Raw genomic sequence first — 12,174 nt, forward strand, 5'->3', positions numbered from 1 at the left:
GGCCTGATGTAGATCTTGAGCTACAGGGAAAGAAATGTAGTAGTAGTAGTGTAACAGGATATATAGAGAAGAGGTTTTCCTCCTGGCTATCAATATATACAGATGCGTCAAGGTTAGAAGATGGGAGGGTTGGGATTGCTTTTGTTATTCCAAGTCTTGATATTAGAGTTTTTAGAAGAGTAAATGATAATATAGCAGTGTTTACGGGAGAGTTAGTGGCAATTTTGTTTGCGTTACACTGGGTAGAAGAAAGTGCAGCAATGCAAGTAGTTATAGCATCTGATTCCAGCAGTGCATTAATGAGTATACAAAATATGAGGTCTGAGTCGAGGCAAGATATAGTATACGATATATTACAAGTGGTTTATCGAATAAACGTGTCTGGAAAACAATTAGTTTTTCTTTGGGTACCAGCACACATAGGAGTTGAAGGGAATGAGCTGGCAGATGCCTATGCAAAGAGAGGGGCAAGAAAAGAGATGGTGGATTCTCAAGTTAAGTACAGCAAGGCTGAAATTAAGAGCATAGTTAAAAAGAAGTTAGAGAGTGAATGGCAGAGAGATTGGGATGAGGAGGTAAAGGGACGGTTTTATTATTCATTTCAAAAGAAGATTAGGGGGCCAGGGGTTGGGGGTCTGTTGGCAAGGAAGGAAGAAGATGTAGTAGCGAGATTGAGATTTGGACATACACGATTGAATAGTACTCTGAAACTGATTGGAAAGCATCCTACGGGGCAGTGTGAAAATTGTGAGGAGAATGAGACAGTTGAGCATGTTTTGATGAGATGCAGGAAGTATGAACAGCAAAGAAGAGTTTTAAGTAGACGTCTGGAGAATAGAGGGTTAATCTTTTCTTTGGGGACTGTTTTGCAGAGTGACTCTACGTTCGATGTATATAAAGAGCTGCTGACGTTTCTTCGTGTCACTGGGTTAATTAGGAGAGTTTAAGAAGATGTTGAATGCTGGGGCCTTCCTGGCCCACACTCCTTACCGGAAGGTGGCGGTAAATGCAACCTAAAGTTTTTTGCCAACCGCCATAAAACAAAAAGAAGAAGAAGAAGAAGAAGGAAAGACACACGGACAAAGCGCAGTCTGTATGTGGGAGAAACCCACCGAAGAACCTCTGTGACATCTGGAGGCAGTGGACGCAGCGACACGCAGGTAAGATCCAGGAAGAAGAGCTGAAAACTTTCTGAAAGGGACAATATGTTGACTTGTTTAATTTTCTCGAGCTGAGGAAGAAACCACACCCTTTAGTTCCTCATACAGAAGTGAAGTCTGGAGTTTTAAGCACAAAAACAGTTGATGAATCATTTCTAAATCGGCCTGTAGTTCACAAATAAGCGTCAGTTTAATCAGTGCTGACGTCCTGATGGAGTTCGGTAAAGTGAGAAAGAGATTCACAGATTCGGACTTCCGGCATCAATAATTAATACGATATATGTTGTGAAAACATAAACGATGCCTCTTTCAAATCATTGTAAGCTAGATAATGTGCTACAAGGCCAGTTTTATCAAAAGTCGCTGTCTTTAAAGCTGTAGAAATAACATTGGCGTCTATCAGCAGCCGGCGGTGTGACGAGTGAACAGGGACCGTCTGCAAATTACAAACCGCTGCAACAGCGAAGAGAGACACAAATATTCAAAAACTTCACTCTTATACACTGTAGAGCCACCACATTTACTGAAGACATTAATTGGGTCCTTCTGGTCATAATACAGCTCTTGGTTTGATACTCAGTAAAAAATCTGAATTTTAAGGAATTTATATTAGTAATAAAATTAAATAACTTCACTCTTCTGTACTGAAGAGTCACCAAAATCACTGGAGTCATCAGTTAGCTCCTGCTGGTCATATTTGCTGGTCATACTACAGCCTTTGGTTTGATATTAACTGTTTTTCATAAATTTATGGAATTTTTCTTATTTTATTATCATTTTATTAGTAATAAAATTCAGTAACTTCACTCTTATGTACTGTAGAAAAATTACACTCTGTCCAACCATCAGTTGGCTCCTGCTGATCAAACTACAACTCTTGATTTGATATTTAACAGTTTTTCATGATTTTAAGGATTTTTGAAATTGTTTACATATCTCAAATATTTTTTGTTGTAACATAAAAGTGATCATCCATTTTTTGGGTTGATTGTGGAACATTGATAACCAAAAGTGACAGAATTTTATTTTATTTGGGTTGTTTATCGCCATGTGAAGTTGTGCATAAGGTCCAGTGTGTGCAGTTGTGTGTGAATTTGAAGGATTAATGAGTAAATCAGCTTTGATGGCTCTTTTCTTGATGTATGTAGTGCTATACAGTGTTTCCACTAGGATTTTTTTCAGCAGCAGCAGCAGGCTGTCCAGGAGTCATGGTGACGTAAACAAATGACACTTGACTGCAGATTTTACTTGGACAATTTATTTATTGAATGGCCAGTTGACAACAGTAACAGAACTTCGAATCCTCACCCAAGAGAATATCAGATAACACCAATATACCAAACTCAACTGTTTAGACTCCTCAAGTACTGACGATTGGGAAGAAAGACCTTCTGACAAGGCTGCAGCGTTAATTGATTCATTTAAACCAGAATGTTAAACTGCTAATGATATTTTCCAAGTTAAGGACTGTACAGACAATACTTGGAAGTAAAAATCTGAAGGTATGATCAGCAGGACCTCTTTGATGATTGAATGGAGTTTATTTTTTCTACAGTGTATAAGAGTGAAGTTATTGACTTTTACTACTAATAAAAATTCCTTTAAATTATGCAAAAATATTTAGTATCAAACCAAGAGTTGTAGTCTGACCAGCAGGAGCCAGTTGAAGGCTCCAGTGAATTTGGTGACACTACAGTGTATAAGAGTGAAGTTATTGCTTTTTTTATTCTAAAAATACCTTAAAATTGTGATTTTTTTTTCTCCTACAATACCTTTATTATCAGATTTTGTAAATTAACAAGAGAACACATATGTGCAAACACCCACACACTGCACCATTCTAACTCTTTGTATCATTCAATGATTTCTTAGCAAAACAAAAGAAAATAATAATAAAACAAAGCTGTTACAATCCCACTGTCTAGTGTAACCGAATTTTAACAAATGCAAATGAAAGCAATGAATTTCCAGAGTCGAGTCTGTTTTATTCTTGATAAGGGTAGGTTTCAACAGACAAAGTGAGGGATCTGAAAGTAAATGGGTGCTGCTGAAATTAAAGAAACAAATCGAACCAAAGTGGCCTTCTCTTGGAAGTAGACTCCACGAGACTGTGGGAAAAATAAAAATACATCAGACACAAATAAAAGCTCCAAATAGAAATACAAAGGCAAAAGCACCCCTAACTAAAGCTAGCAAAGGTTTCAGATATGGTTTAACTTCACACTTCTGACTAGCTTCCAGCCTCACAGACGAGTTCACAGAGTCAACACGGACAGATCCCTTCCTGAGGAACTGCCACCGAATGCTGGCATCAACCATAGACTGTATATAAAGTGGACGTAGCATCTGGCTCCAGAATTGAAGCCAACCCGGAAGAGTCAAAAACTTGCAATATCACGCCGTCCGCGAGGGTTCGCTCCAAAAAGCTTTTTCTCCATAGACCCCAATTCATTTTTGGAAAAAATAAAATTTGATAGAATGATTTTCTACAGCTCAGGATTTTTTCCCCGTTAGTTTTCACGGTCAAAATGAGAGATCAGGTGGCCGATCTTAAAATAAATCAATACTGAATTTTAAATAAATCGTTAAAGTTGGCGGAGCCAGGGGGCGTGGCTATACTTGATAGACAGCCACAGAAGCCTCTGCGGTAAAATGTGGGCGGGATAAGAGAGTCCTCAGCCAATCCTGCCCCTAGTTGCTCTCCGGTCCAGCCTGTTTGATGACGCTTTTTACGTCACTGGCTCCAAAAAATCCAAAACGGCGACCAGGAAGTAGCAAAATCCGGGCTTCATTTTCTCGGTATTGAAACCAACGGGTGACGTCACGGTTAGTTCACGCCTGGCATCAACAGGCCTTTTAACAGCTGCTGGACCCTCGATTGAAGCGGTCGTCCCTCCCCTGCTCCAATCCAACCTCAGCTCCAGATGTTGCAGGTGTGGTAGGACGGACAAGGAGGCGGGGCGACAGCAGCCCAGCACACAAAAATACAAATTACCAGACAGGGGGAGGCGGACAGAGGCACAGCCGTAACAAAAGCAAATTCAATAAATTTTTTAAAAAATCAGTAAATAAATAACGGTTAAGCAAATAATGAATCAATGTAGAAATGAAGAATTATAAATTAGGTAAGGCAGTAATTATAATCATAATATCAAAATGGAACATGTAAAATACAAGTCACTAGAAGTAAATGTAACTAAATACAGTGCCAGATAGACAAATACAATATTTTAAGCAGGTCTCATGTCCTGTGTCTGGGATTTATGCTGACATATGGTGGAGCATGGCAGGAGTGATGTACACTCTCATTAGCCATTTATACTGCAATAGTTTAAATCTTGTATTTATTGTTTGTTTCTGTGCCTTTGAACAAGCTTCATTCCAATTTTCCTCGTCTGTTTCCTCTATCCATTATATATATAAAACTAAGTGTTGTAGCATGATAAACAAGAGCCAACGGCAGGCAGTAATGTTAATGACACTGTAGTGTAGAAGAGTAAAGTTACTGAAAGGCCGGCTGAGCATAGACACCAATGTTGCGACTTTTGATAAAACTGGCCTTGTAGCACAACCTCTACCTTACAACAATGGGAAAGAGGCTTCGTTTATGTTTTGACAACGTATATCTAATGAGTTATTGATGCCAGAAGTCTGGATCTGTGAATGTCTCTCCAACTTTACCGAACTGTTTGTTTTCGCCCATCGAAGACAAAACCAGCAGTGTGTGAGTAACTTCGGCGTCTTGACTTTTTTCAAGCTGTTTTTATTAGCATTAAGTTAGCTAACTTTGTAACGGTGCTCGCAAGAGTATCTGTTTGGAGCATAGACAGTATCATAAAGATTTTTATGATACAGTTCTTTTTGACATATTTTCCTTTCTAGCCAACTGCTTTCAACAGGTTTTAACTAACAAATGAATATAATTTATAAGCCAATAATCCATTGGGAATTGACTTTAATTTTCCTCTTTTACATGTTTTTTTTTTTTATGAGACCGGTGTACGCAACTTTGTTACCTACAGCTAAAGCTAACAAGTGAAGCTAATGGTCCAGTAGTAGTTATCTTGTTTTTTTCTGTTTAACATGTTTTGCTTTCTTTCCCTCAAGAGAAATAAACTGATGCATACAAACAAAACTAGATTATTTTTTTCTGTCCTTACTTATGATTGCATAAAAAGTCTGTAAAAAGAGTTCATACATGCTCTAATTCTGCTTAAAATCATCTTTAGTTTGGTTGGTCCCAGAGACTGTATTTGCTTGTAGCTTAAAGGAACTCTCTTGTATGTTGGTTGATTTTCAGTTGTCGTGTCTTTTAGGGACAATAAGAACTTAATCACAATATAAATCGTGTGTGTTTTAAAATTTTCAGAGAAGGTGAAAACGCTTTTCAGCCTTGACTAGATCTCAATCTCACACTTCCCCTGAAACTCGACGGGGACGAAATAGAAGCCTACAGACTTGTCACTACTGCTCGGAAAGCCTAAAATTCACCTCCCAAAATGCTTAAAGTCACATAAAAATGTTAGGATTCTGTCATCATTTGGATTTGATGTTTTTCCACAAAAGTGTTAAGCTGCCTTGTTAGAAGTTCTTGAAGATCCATCGCCTCCTCTTGTGGAAATGAAACATTACATTTGTTAAATATGTAAATATTTTTCATTTCAAAAGTTTCGCTGCTGGACAGAGGATCTATTCTACTTTACTGTGAAATCTATTCTCAGTGTGTGCAGACTGGAGGTTTCAAATTTCCACATCACAGTTGTGAAAGTTTCATACTGAACCATGGCTGGATCCAAAATGCTGTTTTAGAGTCATAAACCCTGCAGGTACCTTCAGGTGAGCTCAGACAAACTTTCTGTCAACAGCTTTATTTGTCTGTGTTTCAGCAAATAACTAGATTAGCATGAAATTTAATGTTTTTTTGGAATCGTGACCCTTTATATATTTTACAGGTGGCCTCAGTCTCATGTCACTTGCTATCCAACAATTCTTTGTGAGGCGGTTTATTTTCATCCCACAGAAAATGAAGAGAATCTCACTCGGCTCATGTGGCCTCCTGGTCCCAGTGCAGAGAGGAGCAGGTGTGATGGTGTGTGACATTAACCAATCATAGATCAAAGCTATTCCGACATTATTATTATTATTGTCTTACAGTTTTTTACTGTGATATTTTTCTTGTTTTTGTCTTATAAGGGAAATCTCATTCTAAAGGTGCTGAGCAGCTGATAGTTTGTCATCAGAGGAGACTTTGAGACTGATGTGTAAGTGTTTCTCTCTGATTTACTGAGCAGTCTGCACGGAGCTGTGTGTGATGGTGTTCTTACAAATGTGGTAAACTTGTTTTGATGTCTTCAAACATTTTAGTTTGAAAATAAAACCATGAATCTATGTATAGAACACATTCCACACAATAACATGCCAATTTTCTGTTTCACAATATTCACAAATGAATTAAACACTGCAGATGAATAATAAGAAAAGTAAACATGATTTGAACATGATTCATTGATGTGAACAAAATGTACACATTATCAAATGCATATTAACACGTCCACAGCAAACTACAGTTTATTGGTCAGACCTGTAGAGCATTACTATGTGAGACTTAACAGTTCAGAGATGTTCAGTATTAACTTTACTTGGAGCTGTTAGAGTCTTTGGTGTGGTGAATAGTGTGTTTCAGCACTCAGCCTCAAAGTGACAATCCTGGTGGGTTTACAACTTTTAAACTTCCTCAGAAGCCACAGATTTAACCAGGTGTTTTACCTGTGTTTACAGACAGGATTAGTGTTTGGATCCCTACCTTCCCATTTTGGTAGCATATTCTTCAGTAGGACATGGATATCTATCATTGAATTAGTTATGGACTGGTTATTGGCCTGGCCCATTAATCAGACGTATGTAGAACATAATTAGACAAAGACGTTTCAGTGAAGGTTTGCCTTGAAATTTGTGTTATTCCAAATTTGAAAAAGGTTTTCATTTTTACTGCCAATGTGTATTGTTTCCTAATATAGATTATCAGTTTGATTGATTACTCAAAATCTTGATCAAAACTGGCTTAAAAAATAACACATCAGTACTCGCCTACTTTTAACTGAGATACACCATTAGAGTTGATGTTGAACTGCAAATATTGCTTCATCTAAGTTCCTGAGTAACATCTGATACATCACAGGCAGAGTAGTTATTGAACATTTGTTAATCTGGTGTCTTGTTCTGCAGGTCATTGGCGTTTGGTCTGTGTGCAGAACTCACAGGAGTCTGGAAACATGGCTTGTACATCACAGTCTGCCTTAAATTATGTCAGTAGAGCCAGAGGGCGCCTTGTGGGAGAATTACAGAATCTCTCTGTGATTCTGGAGAACTTGTATCAGAAAGGAGTTCTCAGTGATGAGGAGGTCAGCAAAATACAGACAGAGCGTGATGACTTCGATAGAACCCGAAAAATCCTGGACAAGGTCATAAAAAAGGGGGAAGCAGCCTGCTACGAGTTACTCAGAATTATTGACGTGACGAGGAAGAGGACTTTAGAGAGGCCGCCTCCTCTCTCTGAGAAAAACACTGGAGCTTCCACTGGAACCCAGAAGTTTGACCTGCACCACTGGATCAGCTGCTTTTCTTTCAAGGAAGAAACGCAAATGGATGTGGACTACCTGCAAGGTATTGTGAAGAAAATTCTGCTTCAAATGTGTCACATTTCTTATTACTAAATTTAGCAATTCTACATAATGCATTTTATTGTGTCTGTGTATAAATATTTGAAATTTAACAAGAGTTCAGGAGAAAACTGTGGTTTTGTCATATTACGTTTATTTTCTTACTGTTATTTTATTTTAGGACCAAGACCGTGCCACAGATATCAGAAAAAGTTGAAGTTTAAAGCACAGAAATTATCTAAAGAGTTTTGGAATGCAAGTAAAAAACTGTTTGAAGACAAAAGGAGGCCTGATCTGTCATACACCTCACTTGTATTGGATACACAGAAAAGCCCATCTCCATCTAAAATCAAGAAATGGAAGAGAAAGAAAAGTAAGATGAGTCGACCTAAGAAACTGAGGACATACATCCCTGAGGACAAACCAGAAATTTCCCCCACTGACCTTCTGAAAACACAGGAAGACATCCTCTTGGTCGGGAAGCCTGGAATTGGAAAGACGGCAGTCGTTCGTGAAATGTTGAGACTGTGGGCAGAAACGGACAACAGGGAGTTAGATTACATGTTCTACTTTGACATGAGGAAAATGTCCCAAACCACACCCGCTATGACCCTGAAGGAATTTCTTTTTAATAAGTTCAGTGAACCAGATGTAGGCATGGATGAGGTTTTACAGGATATAAAGAGTAACTCTGACAATGTTACCATCATTTTTGATGGCATCACAGATCTGTCTCCATCAGTGGTGGAGGACCTTGTAGAGAAAGAACTACTACCTGATGCAAAGATCATCATAACATGCAGACCAGATGACGAGAAAGACTTCTTCTCTGGGGACTGTCTCAGAGTGGAGGTGAAAGGATTTAGTGAGCAGACCATAAAGTCCTACTTATCTGCAACACTCTGCGATGCACAGAAGGTTTTGAGCAGATTGGAGTTGCTGACTCTTTGCCATGTACCAATGTATGCTCTGATGGTGGCTGCCTGCTCTTCATCAGAACACTCTCCACAGCCATGCACTATAACAGAAATCTACATTGACATTGTTCGTTACTGCCTTCAGGTAAACAGCAACAAAACAGAAGATCTAAACACCTTCATCAAAACCAAGAGAGAGGAAATATTGTTTTTGGCTGAAATAGCTTTCAATGCAACTCAGGGAAAAACTGTGAACCTGAATGAAGTGCCCTGTAAAGACAGCTGTGTCCTTTCCTTCCTGAAACCACTTTTTATCAAAGTCAGCCGAACTGAAACAGAAACTAGACACGTATTCCTCCATTACACACTGCAGGAGTTTTTTGCAGCCATGTGGCTCTTAAAGAATCCTGATAAAATCAGGAATGTTTTTCAGCAGAGCCTCACTGAGGACAAGAAACACATGAAACATTTGATCCCTTTCATGTGTCGACTGTTGAACAAGAAGAGCCCAAGTTGGATGAAGTGTCTGGTTCCAGTTGAGGAGCTCAACAGTACATCTGACTGGTTCTTCAAGGAGCTCATAACCACATTTGTCCCAGATGTGGTTGACACCGAAGACAGTGGGCTTGATGTCGACACGTTGTTCTTATGTCAGTGCTTGTATGAGTCCCAGAGTCCAGAGGCATGCATCTACCTTCTAGACAAACTGGACTACCGTCTTGACCTCTGTGGAGAGAGTCTTGATCCTTACCTCTGCTGTGCTGTGGCCTATGTGGTCAATCAGTCGAAGGGACGGAAAATATGGTTGAACCTTGATGATGTCACGATATCAGAGCGAGGAATGAGACAACTGTTTGGATGCCTTCAAAATATCCAATGGTATGAGTGAGAGTGTGTTTTTAGTGTCATATTACTGCTCAGGCTGCAAAATACAGTATAATGAGAATGATATTCTACTGCGGATTTGTTTGATCATGAGGTTATTCTTTAAACTACAGGTGTGACCCTTTGCCACAGCAGCTGTGGAAGATTTTCCTTCTCAGTGAAGAACAGATGGACTTTGTCAGCTTACTTAGCCTCATTGAAAATCAGCTGCACCTTCCAGTGGAGGGTAAAAAACAGCTGTTTGAAAGAGCTGTGGAAGTCATGAAGAGGATGACAACAAATGTCAATGTCTGCCTCTACTGGGACAGAGAAACTCTTGTCTGCCAGAGTCTGTGTGAGTCCTTAATAGAGGCTTTGCCATACGTCAGCTCACTCAGGTATGTAGTTTTAGTCAAACTTTGATTCCACATAATTTAACCAATCTGTCAATGTTAAAATGTAAGTCCTTCTGTCTAGAGTTATGCTCACACAAATCCCATCACAACAATGGTGCTATTAATAGGATGACTGAATCCTGTGGGTTAAAGGTGTGAGCTTAGAAAAAATTGTTGTTCTGTGATGAGTGTTCAATTGTGTTGCTAATGAACTTAATAAACTTTGTATTTTTATGCAGCTTTAGGATGACCACCAGAAGTCCAGGTTTGTGGAACCATGAGCAATTCCATGGGACACTGGAGAGGCAACAAAGGAGACTGTTACTGGATTTATGCCTGAAGGCAGCACTTCACAATGAGCAAAGCTTCCCAAATGCAGTGAATATGCTCCTCTCATTGTTCCCTCATCAAAGTGACTTAAGTAACCTCTATCTCGATCTGTACCAACATGTTAGGAATGAAGGATTTTTGAGTATCCTTCCAAAACTGAGGCTGCTTTTCCAGTCATCTCCTTCAGTGTGGTCCATAGACCTCTCAGAGAGAAAGACCTCCATCCTCCTGGAAGTGCTGAAACTCCAATCAGAGAAGAAACCAGTGGAGCTGACAGGCTGGTCACATGAAGAGAGTGAAGTGAGGAGTTTCCTGCAGTGTCTGCCTTATATCTCACAGCTCAGGTAAATGATCTTTTTCATGATTTCTATTTTCACAAGAAACTGCCTTTCTCTTTTCAGTTTGTCTTGGGGTTTGTCCTTTTGATTGATTCTTTGATGCACAACATGGGTCAAAAATGACCTAAATCCAATGAAAAATGGGTATCTCCTGACCCATTCTGTGCATCAAAGGGTTACAAAATATTCTTTTTTTCTTTATGCTTTTAGTGTTGTGCCACTGTTATCAGAAACTTCAGAAGAAATCAGGTTCTTGGGGAATCTGTTCTGTGCAGCAGCAGAGAGAGAAGAGCAAACAGGAGAGAAGATACTGGAGCTGTTATCAGTGTGCACATACAAAACATTTTCTCTAAAACAAAAATGGTGTGATTTCCTCCTGGACCTGTACTCTTATGAGGCTAAAACAAGTTCAAGAGTGCTTCCATCATTACAGTCAGTTTTCCAGTCAACTCCTGCAGTCTGGTCCATAGACCTCTCAGAGAGAAAGACCTCCATCCTCCTGGAAGTGCTGAAACTCCAATCAGAGAAGAAACCAGTGGAGCTGACAGGCTGGTCACATGAAGAGAGTGAAGTGAGGAGTTTCCTGCAGTGTCTGCCTTATATCTCACAGCTCAGGTGAATGAGTCATAATGTTTTTCATGATTTATGTTTTTTCTGCCCTGTTTGAGAGGTTCTTAGTAGAGATTAAAATATAACAAATTTCATACCAGAAATTATAGAAAAGATTCAATTCTTTTTAATGGAAAATAACAGTATTTTAATTACATGATTTCAGTTTCGTGCCTCAGTTACCAGAACCTCAAGAAGAACCCAGATTCTTGGAGATGCTGTTCTGTGCAGCAGCTGCAGAGAGGAAGCAGCAGAAACGAGAGAAGATACTGGAGCTGTTATCATCAGTCTGCACATACAAAACATTCCCTCTCAAACAGAAATGGTGTGATTTCCTCCTGGACCTGTACTCGTATGTGACTGAAACAGGTTTCAGAGTCCTTCCATCATTACAGTCAGTTTTCCAGTCTGGTCCTGCAGTCTGGTCCATGGACCTCTCAGAGAGAAAGACCTCCATCCTCCTGGAAGTGCTGAAACTCCAATCAGAGAAGAAACCAGTGGAGCTGACAGGCTGGTCACATGAAGAGAGTGAAATGAGGAGTTTCCTGCAGTGTCTGCCTTATATCTCACAGCTCAGGTGAATGGATTATCTCTTTAACGATTTCTGATTTCTGCTATCTCATTTGAGTGTTTCCACATACAGATTGAAATGTAGCAAATTTCATACTGACATGTATAAATAAGGTTTAATGCACTAGCAAGGACCATGCCACAACAAAGCGAGTTGGTAGCTTTAGTGAGGAACGGTAGTGTTGGATGATGTGGAAGACTATAGGATGTAAGGATGAGGATGGATGTGAATGTTTTCTGGTTGGCTGGTTGGCTGATCTGGGATACCATGATGTTCAAAGCTTGAGTGAAAGGCAGCTGAATGTGGAGGTTCCGTCTCGGGTGACACTCTT

At 39.5% G+C, this 12,174-nt stretch overlaps 1 protein-coding gene across 1 annotated transcript in view; it reads left to right on the forward strand.

Annotated features, from left to right (window-relative positions):
• The first annotated feature begins 338 nt into the window (after positions 1-338).
• LOC127531906 (uncharacterized) overlaps positions 339-12,174 on the forward strand; it is a 71,353-nt gene continuing 59,517 nt past the window's right edge. The window contains exons 1-10 of the mRNA XM_051942317.1: positions 339-1,160; positions 5,882-5,996; positions 6,113-6,249; positions 6,354-6,421; positions 7,386-7,823; positions 8,001-9,615; positions 9,735-9,998; positions 10,235-10,669; positions 10,874-11,278; positions 11,439-11,849. The gene's annotated coding sequence lies outside the window, so the exon portion shown is untranslated. The remainder of the gene's footprint in view (positions 1,161-5,881; positions 5,997-6,112; positions 6,250-6,353; positions 6,422-7,385; positions 7,824-8,000; positions 9,616-9,734; positions 9,999-10,234; positions 10,670-10,873; positions 11,279-11,438; positions 11,850-12,174) is intronic.

Source organism: Acanthochromis polyacanthus, chromosome 22, assembly GCF_021347895.1.
Source record: "Acanthochromis polyacanthus isolate Apoly-LR-REF ecotype Palm Island chromosome 22, KAUST_Apoly_ChrSc, whole genome shotgun sequence".
Classification (NCBI taxonomy): Eukaryota; Metazoa; Chordata; class Actinopteri; family Pomacentridae; genus Acanthochromis; species Acanthochromis polyacanthus.